The 15281-nt window shown below is 25.7% G+C and overlaps 1 protein-coding gene across 5 annotated transcripts in view; it reads left to right on the top strand.

The window, feature by feature from the left end:
• The first annotated feature begins 5434 nt into the window (after positions 1-5434).
• Positions 5435-15281, top strand: part of LOC111690468 (protein eva-1-like) — a 73250-nt gene continuing 63403 nt past the window's right edge. Inside the window, exons 1-2 of one of the 5 annotated variants that reach the window (XM_046950033.1) lie at positions 5435-5656; positions 6815-7099. The gene's annotated coding sequence lies outside the window, so the exon portion shown is untranslated. Of the gene's footprint in view, positions 7100-15281 lie in introns of all 5 variants that reach the window. The other 4 variants (XM_046950032.1, XM_046950031.1, XM_046950030.1 and 1 more) reach the window with 4 other exon arrangements.

The following is a 15281-nucleotide window of genomic DNA, read 5'->3' as shown; positions in this document are numbered from 1 at the left end:
TTGAATTATTTTCATTAAAAAAATTGAAAATTCGCGTGGAGAATAATTTTGAACTAAAATTAGAAAATTTATTTTAAAATGAACAAATTATTAATATCGTAAATTTTACCATATTTATTCAAAATTCCCTTTTCTCAATTTATGTAAATTAATTTCTTTCAATAATATTTTGCATTATACTAAAGTATTTCGTACAATTTCGTATATTTTACGAAAGAATTTCGTGGTGCGAAACAACGAACGATTTGTACAATGTACGACATTTTTCGTATATATTAGGCATGGATGTTTTTCAGTGTACATAAGTCATTATACAGATTTTTTTCCGGATCGGTTCATAATTTGTCTTAGATCCCATATAAGGTTCACTTTAGAAAATTTCTTAATACCACATTATTTTTTATTAAATGAGAATATCTGGATAAAATATGTTAGTATGTTATGTGTATAAATACATCATCGTTTCTAAAATCACATAAACGGCAAGATTGGCACCCGTACGAGGTATACATCCGAAACTAAAATTTAGTTAATCGTTATGAAATTCTCGAGTATGTTTTTAATTTTCAGATTTGGATATCTATTATCCCAGCAAAAAATATGAAATTTTTGGTAATGGCCTGTTGTTTTTTATACATTATTTGGTAATGGGTGTTCATTATTAATCGCATTATTTCATTTAGCTGAATATGTTGTTACTGGTAACAAAGCAATTTGAATTTGTTAAAGACCAATCGTCTTGGGTGTTTATTTAACAAACAGGTGGTTTGACACCTTTTTTATACCCACCATCAAAAAAGATGGGGCTATATTGATTTTGTCATTCAGTTTGTAACACATCGAAGTATTTCTCACAGAACCATAAAAGTATAAATATTTTGGGTCCTTATTGAATTCTAAGACGATCTAGTCATATCCGTCCGTCCGCCTGTTTGTTGAAATCACGATAGGGACCACACGGGAAGAGATAAACAGTTGAAATCGCGAATAATTATTCTTTATTGCTAAGGTTGGTTTAGTGTTGAAAATGGGCAATATCGGTCGACTTTTTCGGATAGCCCCCATACAAAAAGCAGCTTTAACGAGCATATCTGCTTTAAAAGTACGAGTATATCGATGAAATCCGACATAAATAAGTTTCATATGAGCCAAAATTTTTCTACCAAAGTTTTTGATGATCGGCCCATAATTGACCCTACCCCCATATAAGGTCCCCTTCATAAAATTACTTAAACGATCATTACTGCTTTAAAAGATGAGTTATGAAATGTGTTAGTAATTCACCCTACAGGGGAGCATTCGTTTACGGTATATGGTAAACGTTTTGATGGTGTGTGTATTCGGCACACTCTCACTTGTTTTTTTTTTTCAAAATGATATTCATTTACATTTTTCTGTAAAAAGCCGTTCTCAATATTACACAACATTAAATAATTATTGAGATCTATTCAAAAAAAAATTATGTATTTTTTATAAATAATACTGAGATCAGAATACTGAATCAGAATAGCTTGTAGGGAACTGAGACTGCATTAAAAAATTTATATTTTGCGTATTCAGTAGATTAATACACATTGATTGACAGGGAATTTGCTGGGATATACATACGTAGATACGTAAAATATTTTATGTATAATTAATTTAAGAATATTTAGTAATTACATAACTGTCAAATATTTTATGAAAATATAAACGACAAACTTTTTTAATTAATAATATTAACACATCATTTATACAAATATTTGCATGACATTATAAACAGTGTATTTGTTATTATGATGATGACTGTTCAAATAAAATGTTTATAGTGTTTATGAGTCAAAGAGTTTAAGACATTTTGAGAAATGAAATGTGGAAAACATTGATATCTATAGCTTCACTTGTGACGTTTTTTATCACTTCTATCATGTTTTGTAATATTCCCTCATCCATTTTATGCGTTTTTTATTTATTCCTTATGCTCATACAACCCCAATACATAAATTATAGCTGCTAATCGGAAGTGGCTTCAAGTAAACTTAAAGGTAAAATTCATAACAAAATGTCTTTGTTCTTTGTATTTACATATGCTGGTATTCGCAACAATTTTACAGAACACATGTGTATTCATTAGACAGATTCACAGACAGGCATTTTGAATGAAAACCCGCCCAAAATTATTGGAAGTATATTTTGAGTTATTGGTTGGATTTTTTGATAGTGTTTATATTAATTGAGTGAGCCCAACTGATTTTTCTTACAAATTTTCCCCCTTAGCTATACAAAATTATGATTGTTATAAAATTCACATTAACGGTCATAAAAATACATCGATTTTTTGATGAAATTCAACATGAACGTGTTTTATATAAATCTTAATCATCCCAGCAAAAACTTTCATTACATAGTAAGCTAGAAAGAGATTATGGAATTGCATAGAAACTAATTAGTTTTGGGGTGAATAACTAATGTAATAACATATACAGCTAAATTAAATAATGTGATTAATAATGAACACCCATTACCAAGTAATATATGAAAAAACCGCTGGCGATTACTAAAAACTATTACCAATTTTTTATGGTCGGTACATAATTGCCTCTACCTAGCAAAAACTCGGTAATGGGTTATGCTTCCTTAACCACTTATTTTGAAGTAGTCGAGTAATGACTTTCTTTTAGTCTGATATAGATATAGATTATTATCGGCTTTGTGTTTTATAAAAAGAAAACAAAATTTACTCTGTATATAAAACGTGCCATAAAATATCTAAGCAGTGGTGCAGTGAGTAGAACATGTAACTAACAATCCTAAGTCCCTGGATCGTATTTTCGCTGGCTCCTTTTTAGTAATAAAAACAAAACAGCTTACTTAACAACTTCTTTGTAAGCAAAATATATTTCTTTAACTCCCTATTTGTAAGCGAGCCTTCAATGACATCACCGTGTTAAAATAATGAGGTAAAATGCTAATGAAGAAGTAATTGAAAGAGGTTTTATTAGCATTTTAACTCATTACTTTTCAATGTTAGTTTTTCCTGGGTAGGTTCTAAAAAAGACCTTTTAGGAAAATGACAGCGATTTGACATGCACGAGTTTTATACGAATGTTAATGATCTTACCAAATTTTATAATAATAAGTACGTAATTGCTATAAGTTGGCGAAAACTTTATGTCAGATTCGGTTTTGGCATGCACCAATACTATAGAAAAGTATAATTTTTTCTCAGGTTTTCGCGTTTAAATTTTATCGGCCCGTGTAATTTGAGTCTACCGGTGGCCATTCGTTTGCTGAAGAGTGTACGAAAAAGGTAATTTTTAGTTATTTGAGAAGAGGAACTCAAGCACTTCTATTTCCTGTGTCGGTCTAGTATACATCTACCTTTACATGCTTGTTATTTTATTCGTATAATGTATAGGGTATAGTTTGTTTGTTCGTTCTATTTTACAATTCAAATGATTCTCTTCGTTAGTACTCTTATTTAATATATCCAATGTATAAGTTTGCCCGATAATATTTGGGTTCATTGATCAGTGCATAAAGTATTGATGTCTTCTTCTTTAAAAATGATTTGTTTAGTTCTTAAGAAGTTAAGCTTTACTTTTTGAGAGTCAATTTGAAGAGATCATAATTTTATTTGAATTATATTTGTAATTATATGGACAAATTATTGTTTTGAAGATAAACAAGAATTTGTTGCAGGAAATGTGTATTCCCTAACACAAATATTTAGTATATAACCTCAGATTATTTTACAATTGACCTACTCATGTACATCAATAAACTCCAATTCAACACAAATGTTGTACATCTATGTATATGTTTACAATATTTGAACACATCCGTTGTATGTTTGATTTTCATTTACATACAAAGACACAAATATTCTCATATCAATTTTTATATCCGATTAAAGACATTTTTGATTGTTTTCCTTTTTTCCTATTTGTCATAAAAAAACCATTGTGCTCGTTTTCTCATCTACATAATTACTCTTCCAATTTTCGTGTGTATCTTATTTGAAAATTTATATCACTCCTTTCGTGTACATACATACCTTACACACATTTGGATTTAAATAAAATATATACATCTTTTCTTTTGTTTCATTTAGACCACATGTTTAAAGACATGAATTTATACATAAATGTATAAATTGGAGAACAATTATGAATAGATACTCACGCATTAACAAAAAAGATGAATATTTATTGAATTTATTTTGTCGATTTTTAGAAAATAAAATCGAATCAAATCGTTTTTATGGGTTTTTATTTAAATTATTTCCGGTGTATAATGTAATTAAAAACAAGTAACCATATTTTCTCAATTCCTGATTTTCTTTATCCTAACGATAAATTAACATTATGTTAACCGGCAGTATATCAGCCAGTTAAACGATAGTCGGAAGTTGGGATAATGGCCCTAAAAATGTTATAATCGACCAAGTTTATATATATATATATTATATATTATATATATATATATATTATATATATATATATATTATATATATATATATATATTATATATATATATATATATATAATATATATATAATATATATATATATATATATATATATATATATATATATATATGTATATATATATATTATATATATATATATATATATATATATTATATTATATATATATATATATATATATATAATATATATATATATATATATATATAATATTTTTATTTGTTACAATGACAGAGCTCAAAGGCAAATGGTTTAAGCCTTCTGTTGATCTAGAAAACAACAACAAAAACTTAAATTTTGAAAAAATAGGGAAAAATTAAAGTGCCGAATATTATAAAAATCTTACTCTTGAGTTAAGAAATAATTTTTTTGATAGATATCCCACTCGGAAATTGTATTAGTTCTATTTCAGCTCTATCGGTTGGACATTTTGGTCATACAGATTTTAATTCAAGAGTGTAACTTTTCACCTATTAGTTCTGGCAAAAATTGTCCAACAGCTATTTCTTTATTGTATACAATTTATACAAATTGTATGATATTGTAGTTGAGGGACTGCATAAATAGTTCGTTTTATCCGAGTTATAACCAAGTTCATTAAAATGTTTTCACTGTATCAATAAAGAAATATTCAACAACAAACATTTTACATTTTATGGAATAATCTGACCACCTTGTTATTTTGAGATATGTTTGATGAAAATAACATTTAATGTTCTTATAAGAGTTCTGTAGAAGAGAAATTACACCATTTTCACCACATATACTACAAAACTACAAAGAGAATGTATCTTTCATGTAATCGACAGGCGCAAAGAGTATTGTAAGAGAGATATAGAGGAAGTGAATCTCTCTCCCTTTACCTGGCAATGGGACTGCTACATGTCGTTACAAAATGCACAATATGCACGAGCTCAACATACAACAATTATGTGGCACTTCGATGTCGAGCTATTGGTGGCGCCTTTAGTCAAACGGGCTCATTGGATACGTTGACATCGTGACGTCGGACAAAGAAAGCAGCTATGACGTAAATTGTCTGTGTGGATATATTCAATACATAGTGTCATCGGTTATAGTGTATGAATATTTATTGTTTTATAGTAAAACAACAATAATAAAAACTCTCAATAAATCTCAATTAAGGATAAGAGAAAAGAAAAACAACAAAGTGAATATTTAGTAAATGTACGTAAGAAATATAAAAAGTGAAAAAAATTAAATTTCACAAAGAGTTGGAAGCTGTGAAAGAAGTGATTCTTGTATTTTGGTTTGGTGTTATTATTAAATCGGTTGTGTGAGTGTATTTAATTTTTTTGGACCGTGTGGGTGGATGCGTCTGAGCAAGTGTGTGTCTGCAAGTGTATATACATTTATAAGTAAATCTGTGCCTTTGATTTAGTTAAACACTGTAACCACAGATGCTGTTGACACGTATCAAGGCCGACGTGAGTGGTACTCTGGCAAATGTGGTGCGCGCGGGTTCGTGACGACTTGACACTATTTTTAAATTGCACACACGATAAAAGGAAGACACTACATACTCTTATTCCATGCATCAACGACCCGCTGTTGTCTTTGCAATTTTTTGGTGTAATGAAATTGTAACATTTTGCTTGTGTATTTGTTGTTGCAAACTTTTCATATTTTCTGCGATCACTAATGTTGAAATTTTATAAACGACATTATTCATGCAACCTTCCCCCTCCGTAAACCATTAACGTGAATGAGTGGTTGTATAAACGTGTAGCTTGCATATGCGAAACATACTAAATATTTGCGAGATAAAAGCATTATAAAACATCGTTTAACATTTTCGAGTACTTAGTAAAAGAAATATTATGAAGATGTAACACATTTAAACGCTTTTCTACTATTAGTTCTCACAGAAAAAACTTTTATGGAATTCTGAGTATGCGAAGTTTGTACTAAAAACTTGTAACCCTACACATTTCTAAGCGTAAAATTGCAACACATATGGATTATATAGTACTTCATCTTGTACAAATCAACTCAAAAAAAAAAAAATATATATATATATATGTAAATTTCATTTAAAATATTTGAAAAAAGAAAAAATAAACGAAAGAAAACACAGTATTTATAAAAAGAAAAGGAAGTTTCAAGTGCAAATATTATAACAGTGTGCATAAAAAATGTAAATATTTCAATTGATATTTAAATATTTCGAGTATACTTAACGAATCATAAAGTGTTTATATCCAAAGAGAACAAAAGAAACGAAAAAAATGAAAAGTAAATGAATGCAAAAGAAAAACATAAGTTTGTAAATGTGCGAAAAAGTTGTTCTCAAAGATAAATAAGTGAAAAATTCTTTTTTAATAGGTTTGTCATCGTCTTTTCGAATAGTGTATAAAGCACCTAAACACGCACAGACAAACGCACCAAAACTGGGCACGTGACACCGGAAAGTGTGCTAAAATAAAGTGATTTACATATATTACCAACAAATGTTTGTCTTGTCTTTGGGTGCGTAATTAATACTCTCGAATGAAATTTGTGCAGAAAAATAAATTTGCTGATAAAGCTTAAATCAAATATCTATCTAAAAATTATTTGCCGGAAAAGTAAAAATATATTGATACAAAAAGGTTTTGGAAAAGGGAATAAGTAAAAATATAAAACCGTAATAAAACCACATTCTTTAGTTAACAGCACATTTAAAAAATGTTTAGTCCTTTAATTATGTACTTTGTTTTTAAAAAAATATTTTTATATACCCTTCACCTTCTTGAGAATGGTGTAAATAAGTTTGTCATTCCGTTTGTAATTTCTATAATATATTTTTCCGTTGATTGAGTCATGTCTTTTTGTCTGGTAGGTTTGTTAATATGTTTTTAGAAGACCCCAGACATCGGCGAGATCCAAATCTTCAATAATTTTTTTAGACATGCTTTAGAGAAGATCGCTATTTAAAATCATCAAAATCTGTATACAAATACAAATGTGCAGAAATACGAGATAACATCAGAAAATTTTTCAAAAATTTAAGATTTTTGTTTATGCTCAGACAGAAATTGCAAAAAAAAAAACAAGATACATATTTAATATTATTTTATTGCAATTAATATTTTAAAATTGATTTTCCGATAAAATTAGCTTAAAGAATTAAGACATAACTAACAGATATACAAAATATTTCTGTACGAAGAATCTTTTTTTTTAACTACATAATTTTATATTTATTTTTAGACTACAATACTGAATATTAATACTTGTCAAAAATGCTTGTATCATAATACAATTTTCTAATTTGATTTTCAAAAATATTACTTAAGGTATTTTCAGACTACAATACCGAGTATTAATACTTGTCAAAAAAATTTGTATCAAAATACAATTTTCTAGTCTAAAAATAATTTGTAATTTGATTTTCGAAAATATTACTGATTTTTTTGGCATACGGTCGGTATTCATAAATATTTTAAAACAATTCAAAAACTTTTTATTTTCGGTATGTATTTTATAAATACAATAAAAAACAAACAAAAAGTGTAAAATACATTAAAAATAAGAACGAAAAGTGCTTAAACAATTAAAAATTTGATAAAAAATATTACAAATATTATACTGTAAACATAAAATGTATTTTTCGGATTGATTTTTTGAAAATCCGAAAAATTTTCATAATATTTTTAATTTGAAGTGTGTTAATACTCAGTATTATAGTCTGAAAATACCTTTATTTTTTGGGATATGGTCGGTATTCATAAATTTGTTAAAACAATTCAGAAACTTTTTATATTCATACGTATTCGGAATGTATTTTATAATTACAATAAAAAGCAAACCAAATGTGTAAAATATATTAAAAATATGAAGGAAAAGTGCATAAACAATCAAAAAATATTAAAAATATTATATTTTATTTAAAATATATTTTCCAGATTGATTTTTTGAAATTTCAAATTATTATTTTTATAATATTTTTATTTTGATGTGTTTTAATACTCTGTATAGTAGTCTGAAAATACCTTTGTCCTCATTTGTATATACATATATTTATTCAAACTGTTTCATTCTAAAATAACTTTTATATTAACAACTTTAATATAGTAAAAAATTTTTCAAAAACGTTTGATTTTATGCATAATATAAAAATATTTTTTTATATTGGGAATTTTTTTTAAATTATGTATGATATTTTTTGCATTTAACATAATTTAAAACTGCTAAAAATACACTATCGGTTAAATTTTAATCAATTTTGTATGTACATATGTTTTTCATTATCTGAAATTGTATACTCTGAAAATGATTTAAGGTTTATAAATTACAAAACAATAATGAATAAGTCTGTTTTCCAAAAAGCTAGCTAAAAATAGTTTTTTTTTTTTAAATATTCAAACTTTAAATCGTTGGAACCGTAAATGCTTGAAATTGAAATTTTTAAACTGCGTTAGAAGTGTTTCTGACTATACCAAAAATAAGGTTTACGTTATCCAATAAAGATTGAGTCTAACAATTAAGTAAATGTTAAAAATTGATGTCTTCCGATTTTCATGACTTTTGAAAGTTGTCTTTTTGACAACATTTGCTAAGACTAATATGTGAAAAGTTACACTCTTTTTTTAATAAACCTCTGTATGACCAAAATCTCCAATTTTGATCACCTCTTAGTCTGGCAATTCCGGACCGATAGCGCTAAAAATAAAAATGTGTCTGGCCTATTTTCGATTGGTACTACGGTTGTCAATTATTATGTTTACAATGATTCGAATAAAAACTTACAATATTTTTTTTAATGCACTTATAAGTCAATAACTTCGCTGCAGGAATTTCAATTAGTTCTATCCGTATTCCATTTCGATTGAAAAATATTTGCACTACGATAAAATAAATATTAAACTTATTGCTATTTTTATATTTAATGGACCTACTTACACAGGGTGCTGCAAATAGACCTAAACAGCCATTCACTATTTATCCTCTTATTTGAAAGGACATTTTTTAAATATTGTCTGTTTTCTTACAAAACGTTTGAAAATTACATAATAATTTTAGAAATTTATTTTTTTTTCAACAATTGTCAAAAAAATCGGATTGCAAGTGGGAACTTTCAACTATTTATAGTACTAGTATTTTTTCATAGAACCTCTAACGTATACGAAATATGAGTGCATTTTATCAGCTACTTAATGTGTTTTTATACACAGAAAAGATGGAGGTGTATTGTATTTGTTATTCCGTTTGTAACACATTGACATATTAGGTCCTTTTTAGATTCTAAGACTATCTAACCGTCCGTCCGTCTGTCTGCCTTTTAGAACGAGCTAGAATGTAGAAATTTTGAACATATTTTTTTGTTTGGTATTAAAAATGGGCCAGTATAGCAACTAAATGGCTTTTATTTTATTTAGTTATGTATTGTTTATTATTTAGTATTAATAATGTTTATAATTGTAAGTTATATATTTATAGTTTTATTCAAGATTTTGCCATTGTAATATAGTATGATTGGCCTATTGTGACTTTTTATATTACTTGTTTGAATAAATACATAAATTCTATATAAACAGATTTCTTATAGTAAAAGATTTGTTCCAATTATAAGAGATCTTTTGATTTAGTATTTATTTTAAAAATATTAATGTTTGTTTGAAGTCTGATGTTCTTGAAGCACCGATTCTCATGAAATTCAACATGAATATGTAGAATAAACAAGTTCTTTATTCAGCTGTGCTGAATCTTACTATCCAGCATAAACAGGTCATATACATCATTAAATTTTAAAGGTGGATTTAAATTTACCTTAACTATCATTCATACATTAAAATATACCGTTTAAAACGGGAGTAACATTTAACAGACTTTTACATAAAGTACTCAATTAACAAATGTTAAATTATTATATATGCTTAAAAAAATTTGTTGCTATGTGAAAGTAGAAATAAAGATAAGCTATAAAAAATTTTACATAATTTTGTTTGTAAAAACTACACAGAAAAAATTATCGGTAGTTAATTTTCAATTACCATGTTTTAATTTTCTTTATTTTTTATTTAAACATATTTTTATTTGTCTTACACAGAAAAAACTGAAAATGAGTTTTAATTATCAAAATAATTGTATCAAGCAAGTTTTGCACCTATAACCAAAATGATAATATCAATTACCAAATTTGTAAAAAATAAAAATATATATTTTTTTTCCCAAATAACGAATTAATCGGAACAATTACTGTCAATAATTGAGACAAGATTTAAGATTGATTAATTCATTAATTGTATAAATTAAATATTTAATAAATATAAAATTGATTTTTTTATTAATTTATTAATCAAATAAATTAAACTGTTTGATAGTAAATTATTTAAAAATCAATTAAGAAGGTTATTAAAACAATCAAATTATTAATCGATTACACACAACGTTAAAGGAATACTAGACCTTTAACAATACGTTCAGCATTTACAAAAATTATCACTTTATTTTCACAATTTAACATATAAAGTGTTTCATAAATTTTCAAGAATCTTGAATATTAAATGCCTCAAATTTTATTGACTATTTAAGAATTATAAATATATGCTAGCACAAAATTCAAAATATAATAGTAAAAATAAATTTAAAATAGAAAAGAAGGCCAGAAAAATTTTTTCAATCAATTAAAAAATTAATTGAATTAATTAAAAATTTAGTTAAAATTTTACACTTAAGTTTTAAACTGTTTCAAAAAACGAGATAATTAAGACAAATAAAAATTTGTTTAAATAAAAAATAAAGAAAATTAAAACATGTTAATTGAAAATAAACTACCGATAATTTTTTCTGTGTAATTATATCGTTTTTTGAAACTGTTTGAAACTTAAGTGTAAAATGTTGATTAAATTTTTAATTAATTCAATTAATTTTTTAATTGATTGAAAAATTTTTTCTGGCCTTCTTTTCTATTTTTATTTTTAATATTTAATTTAGAATTTTTGTGCTAGGAATATTTAAAATTCTTAAATAGTCAAAACAATTTTAGGCATATAATATTCAAGTTTCTTTACAATTTATAAAACACTTTATATGTTCAGTTGTGGCAATAAAGTGTAAATTTTTGTAATGCAGAACGAATTGTTAAAGGTCTAGTTGTGTGTAATCGATTAATAATTTGATTGTTTTAATCACCTTCTTAACTGATTTTTAAAAAAATCTCTATCAAAAGGTTTAATTTATTTGTTTAATAAATTAATAAAAAATCAATTTTATATTTATTAAATATTTAATTTATACAATAAATGAAATGATCAATGTTAAATCTTGTCTCAATTACTGACATTAATTGTTCTGATTAATTCGTTATTTGGAAAAAATATATATTTTTATTTTTTTTACAAATTTGGTAATTGATTTCATTATTTTGGTTATAGGTGCAAAACTTGCTTGATGCAATTATTTTCATAATTAAAACTCATTTTCAGTTTTTTCTGTGTAGTAATCTGATTTTTAACATTAGCCCAATTCAGGATCTGGTGTATTTTTGCAGTTTTTTATACTTTTATTTACAACAAAATACACGGCTTTTTGCTGGCCTTTCGCTTTAAATTCGCTCTTACCTCTATTTCTGGTGCTTTTAAAAGATACACTATAATCTTATTTGTCGCCTTTGGTTAATTGTTCATTCAATTTTTTTTATTGCTTTTTTGAAATTTTTTTTATGCATTTTTTTTGAAAATCCTAAACAATTTTTTAAATGATTTTCTGTGTAAGTTAAAAATTACAAAAGTTGTATTACACATTTGGATATAGAACAAAAATGCCATCAACCCACTAAAAATTTTATTATTATTCAAAATTGCGAATTTAAAAAGATTCAGATATTGTGTTTTTCCAAAATTATACTGAAGTCACCTTTAGATATATTACAAATTTCTCGAAAGCATAAATTTGAGTTATTAATTAAATTAATATTATACACAGAAAAATTATCGGTTGTTTTGTTTCAATTAACACCTTTTTCTGATTCTTTAATTTTATTTAAACAAATTTTCAATTGTCCTAATTATCTCGTTTTTTAAAACTATTTCTACAAATTTGATTAAATTTTTAATTGATTGAAAACTTTTTCTGGCCTACTTCTCTATTTTAGTTTTTTAAATATTTTATTTTGAATTTTTGTGCTAGGAATATTTATAATTCTTAAATAGTCAATAACATTTTAGGCATATAATATTAAATTTTCTTGACAATTTATGAAACACTTTATATGTTCAATTGTGACAATAAATATCGAGTTAATTGATTTTTAAAAAATTCTCTACCAAACAGTTTAATTCATATGATTAATAAATTAATAAAAAATAAATTTTATTATTATTAAATATTTAATTTATAAAATTAATGAATTAATTCTCAATTCTTGTCTCAATTATTGACATTAATTGTTCTGATTAATTCGTAATGTTTTTATATATTTACAAATTTGGTAATTGATATCATCATATTTTGATAATTAGAACTTATTTTCAGTTTTTTTTTTTGTAGTAAAAATTATATTAAAAATATGCTACATTTGGTAAAATTTAAAAAAATACCCATTATAACAAAAAATCAGTTTTCTCGAATTCGCAAAAAATTACCAGTTGGAAAAAAATTCACTTCCACAAAAAGTACTTCCTTTTATCTTCCATATTCATGATTCATTTTTTAATTTGTTTTTTTCCCTTAAGTTGAAAAAAGAATCTAAAAAATCTTTATTCGGAATTATATTTAATTTTTTTTATGAAAAAAAGCATTGAAAATTTTGTTAAAATGTGACATAAAAAATAGTTTTGACCAACGAAAGTATTCGTCTGAATCATAGTGCAATGGCAAGGAATTAAGGACCATTCGCAGAAATATTTTTTTTACTTGTTCACTACATAAATACACATCGATTTGGAGGTATTTCTCTAATATAAATATTACAAAAACATATGTATGTGCAGAAAAATAAGAAAAAAATTATGTATGAATAAGAATGCTTATGTATATGCTGTAATAGAGAATACAGGAAACGATTTTGGGACAAATATTTGAACTCATTAAAACTATTAGCAATAAATTATACTCAATAAGCTGACATAGGGTATATAAATCTATAAAACAAATTTAGTTTTGGAACATAGATTTTATTAGCTTACAGCGGCATATTGACTTCATATAAGCATGATATTATTAAGCAAGTTAATTAATTCCTTTTATATCATCTTTTATTCTTACAAATTAGTTTATAGAAACAATGTTGAAAATTCTTAAGCGATTTATCGCTTAAATGGCACTTAAAATAAGTCTAGCTTTTTGGCACAAATTAAAAAGATTTTACTAAAAACTGACTAACTGTATAAAACCTACATCCAAATATAAAGTAATTGTTATTATCATGTAGAACATACATACATATGTATGTATGTACATACTATATTATGATTTCTCGATTATGGCACCGTGTCTGTGAAAACTGAACACTGTTTTTACCGATGTTGTTCCTGTGATTCTTGTGTAGTACATAATTTCATATTCATAAATGTACAATGTGAGTTGGTTGGTATTTTAATAGCTGTGTGTAGAATTTTTTATATCTGTGTAAATATAAATTGCATATGTATGAATATAAAAGAAAGAATACACGAATAAACAAGTAAGAAGTTATAGTCGGGCGAGGCCGACCATATAATACTCTACAGCTGTATACGAATATAATGTGATTTAGTTTTCATAATAAAGCATTTAAGTTGAATTGTACCTTGCCTTAGATATATTTAAGCCATTAATAAAACTATGGATATTTAGATATATTTAAGCCATTAATAAAACTGTGGATATTTAATTAAAATTTTGGTAGGTTTTTTTTTGATTAAATGGTTTACAAGCAATAATCGGGGGGACAGTTGTATGGGGGCTAGGAAAAATAATGGACCGACCTTCGTCCCTGGGACAATAGAATATCATGTACCAAATTTCATTTAACTATCTTCAAAATTGCGATCTGTATTTTGATTACATGGTTTACATGGACGGACAGTCAGACAGACGTACGGACATAGCTAGAAAATTATTCTGAGCCGATTGGTATAATTTAAGGTGGGAATAGGACCAGTATTATTGTGCGTTACAAACATCAGCACAAACCCAATATATCCTCCCCACTAAAATGGTGTAGGGTATAAAAACAAGGATGAATATATAGAGAATGAAACTCGACTATATGGATGCCTACATCAGAAACAATTCTTCCTGTAATATGATTTTTTAATATCATGAGTTTAAGTTTTAGATTTAAAACATTTTTTTCGGAAATAACTCTTACATAAAAGCAATGACCAATTACGGATCGACTGTGATAAAATAATGATTTGAGTGTGCAGTTTCTTATTAGAGCTGTATATATGTAAACAACTATGAGCCAATAGCCACATGATTTATGTATCATTTGTTTAAAATTAATTTCTTTTTACTTTTAGTAAAAAAAGAATGCAAAATTCATAGGGTGTTATGTGTTTTGGTGTAGGGTATAAAAACTACATAAAAATAAAACTGATCTACTCTCGACAACAGTATTTATGTTTATTACAGAATACAGCTTCTAGCAATTCACAATACACTTGTACATTGTACAATCTTAGATTACATTTTCTAAACATCCTTACTCATATATTCTCTTACTCCGTACAAAATTCACAAATAAAACGTATTAATGCAAAAAAAAAAAAAAAATATATATATATATATATATATAATATATATATATATAATATATATATATATATATATATATATATATATATATATATATATATATATATATATATATATATATATATAT

The sequence above is a fragment of the Lucilia cuprina genome, chromosome 4, assembly GCF_022045245.1.
Source record: "Lucilia cuprina isolate Lc7/37 chromosome 4, ASM2204524v1, whole genome shotgun sequence".
Lineage (NCBI taxonomy): Eukaryota > Metazoa > Arthropoda > Insecta > Diptera > Calliphoridae > Lucilia > Lucilia cuprina.
Note: the sequence above shows the minus strand (reverse complement) of the source record. Positions and strands in the feature narration are given on the sequence as shown.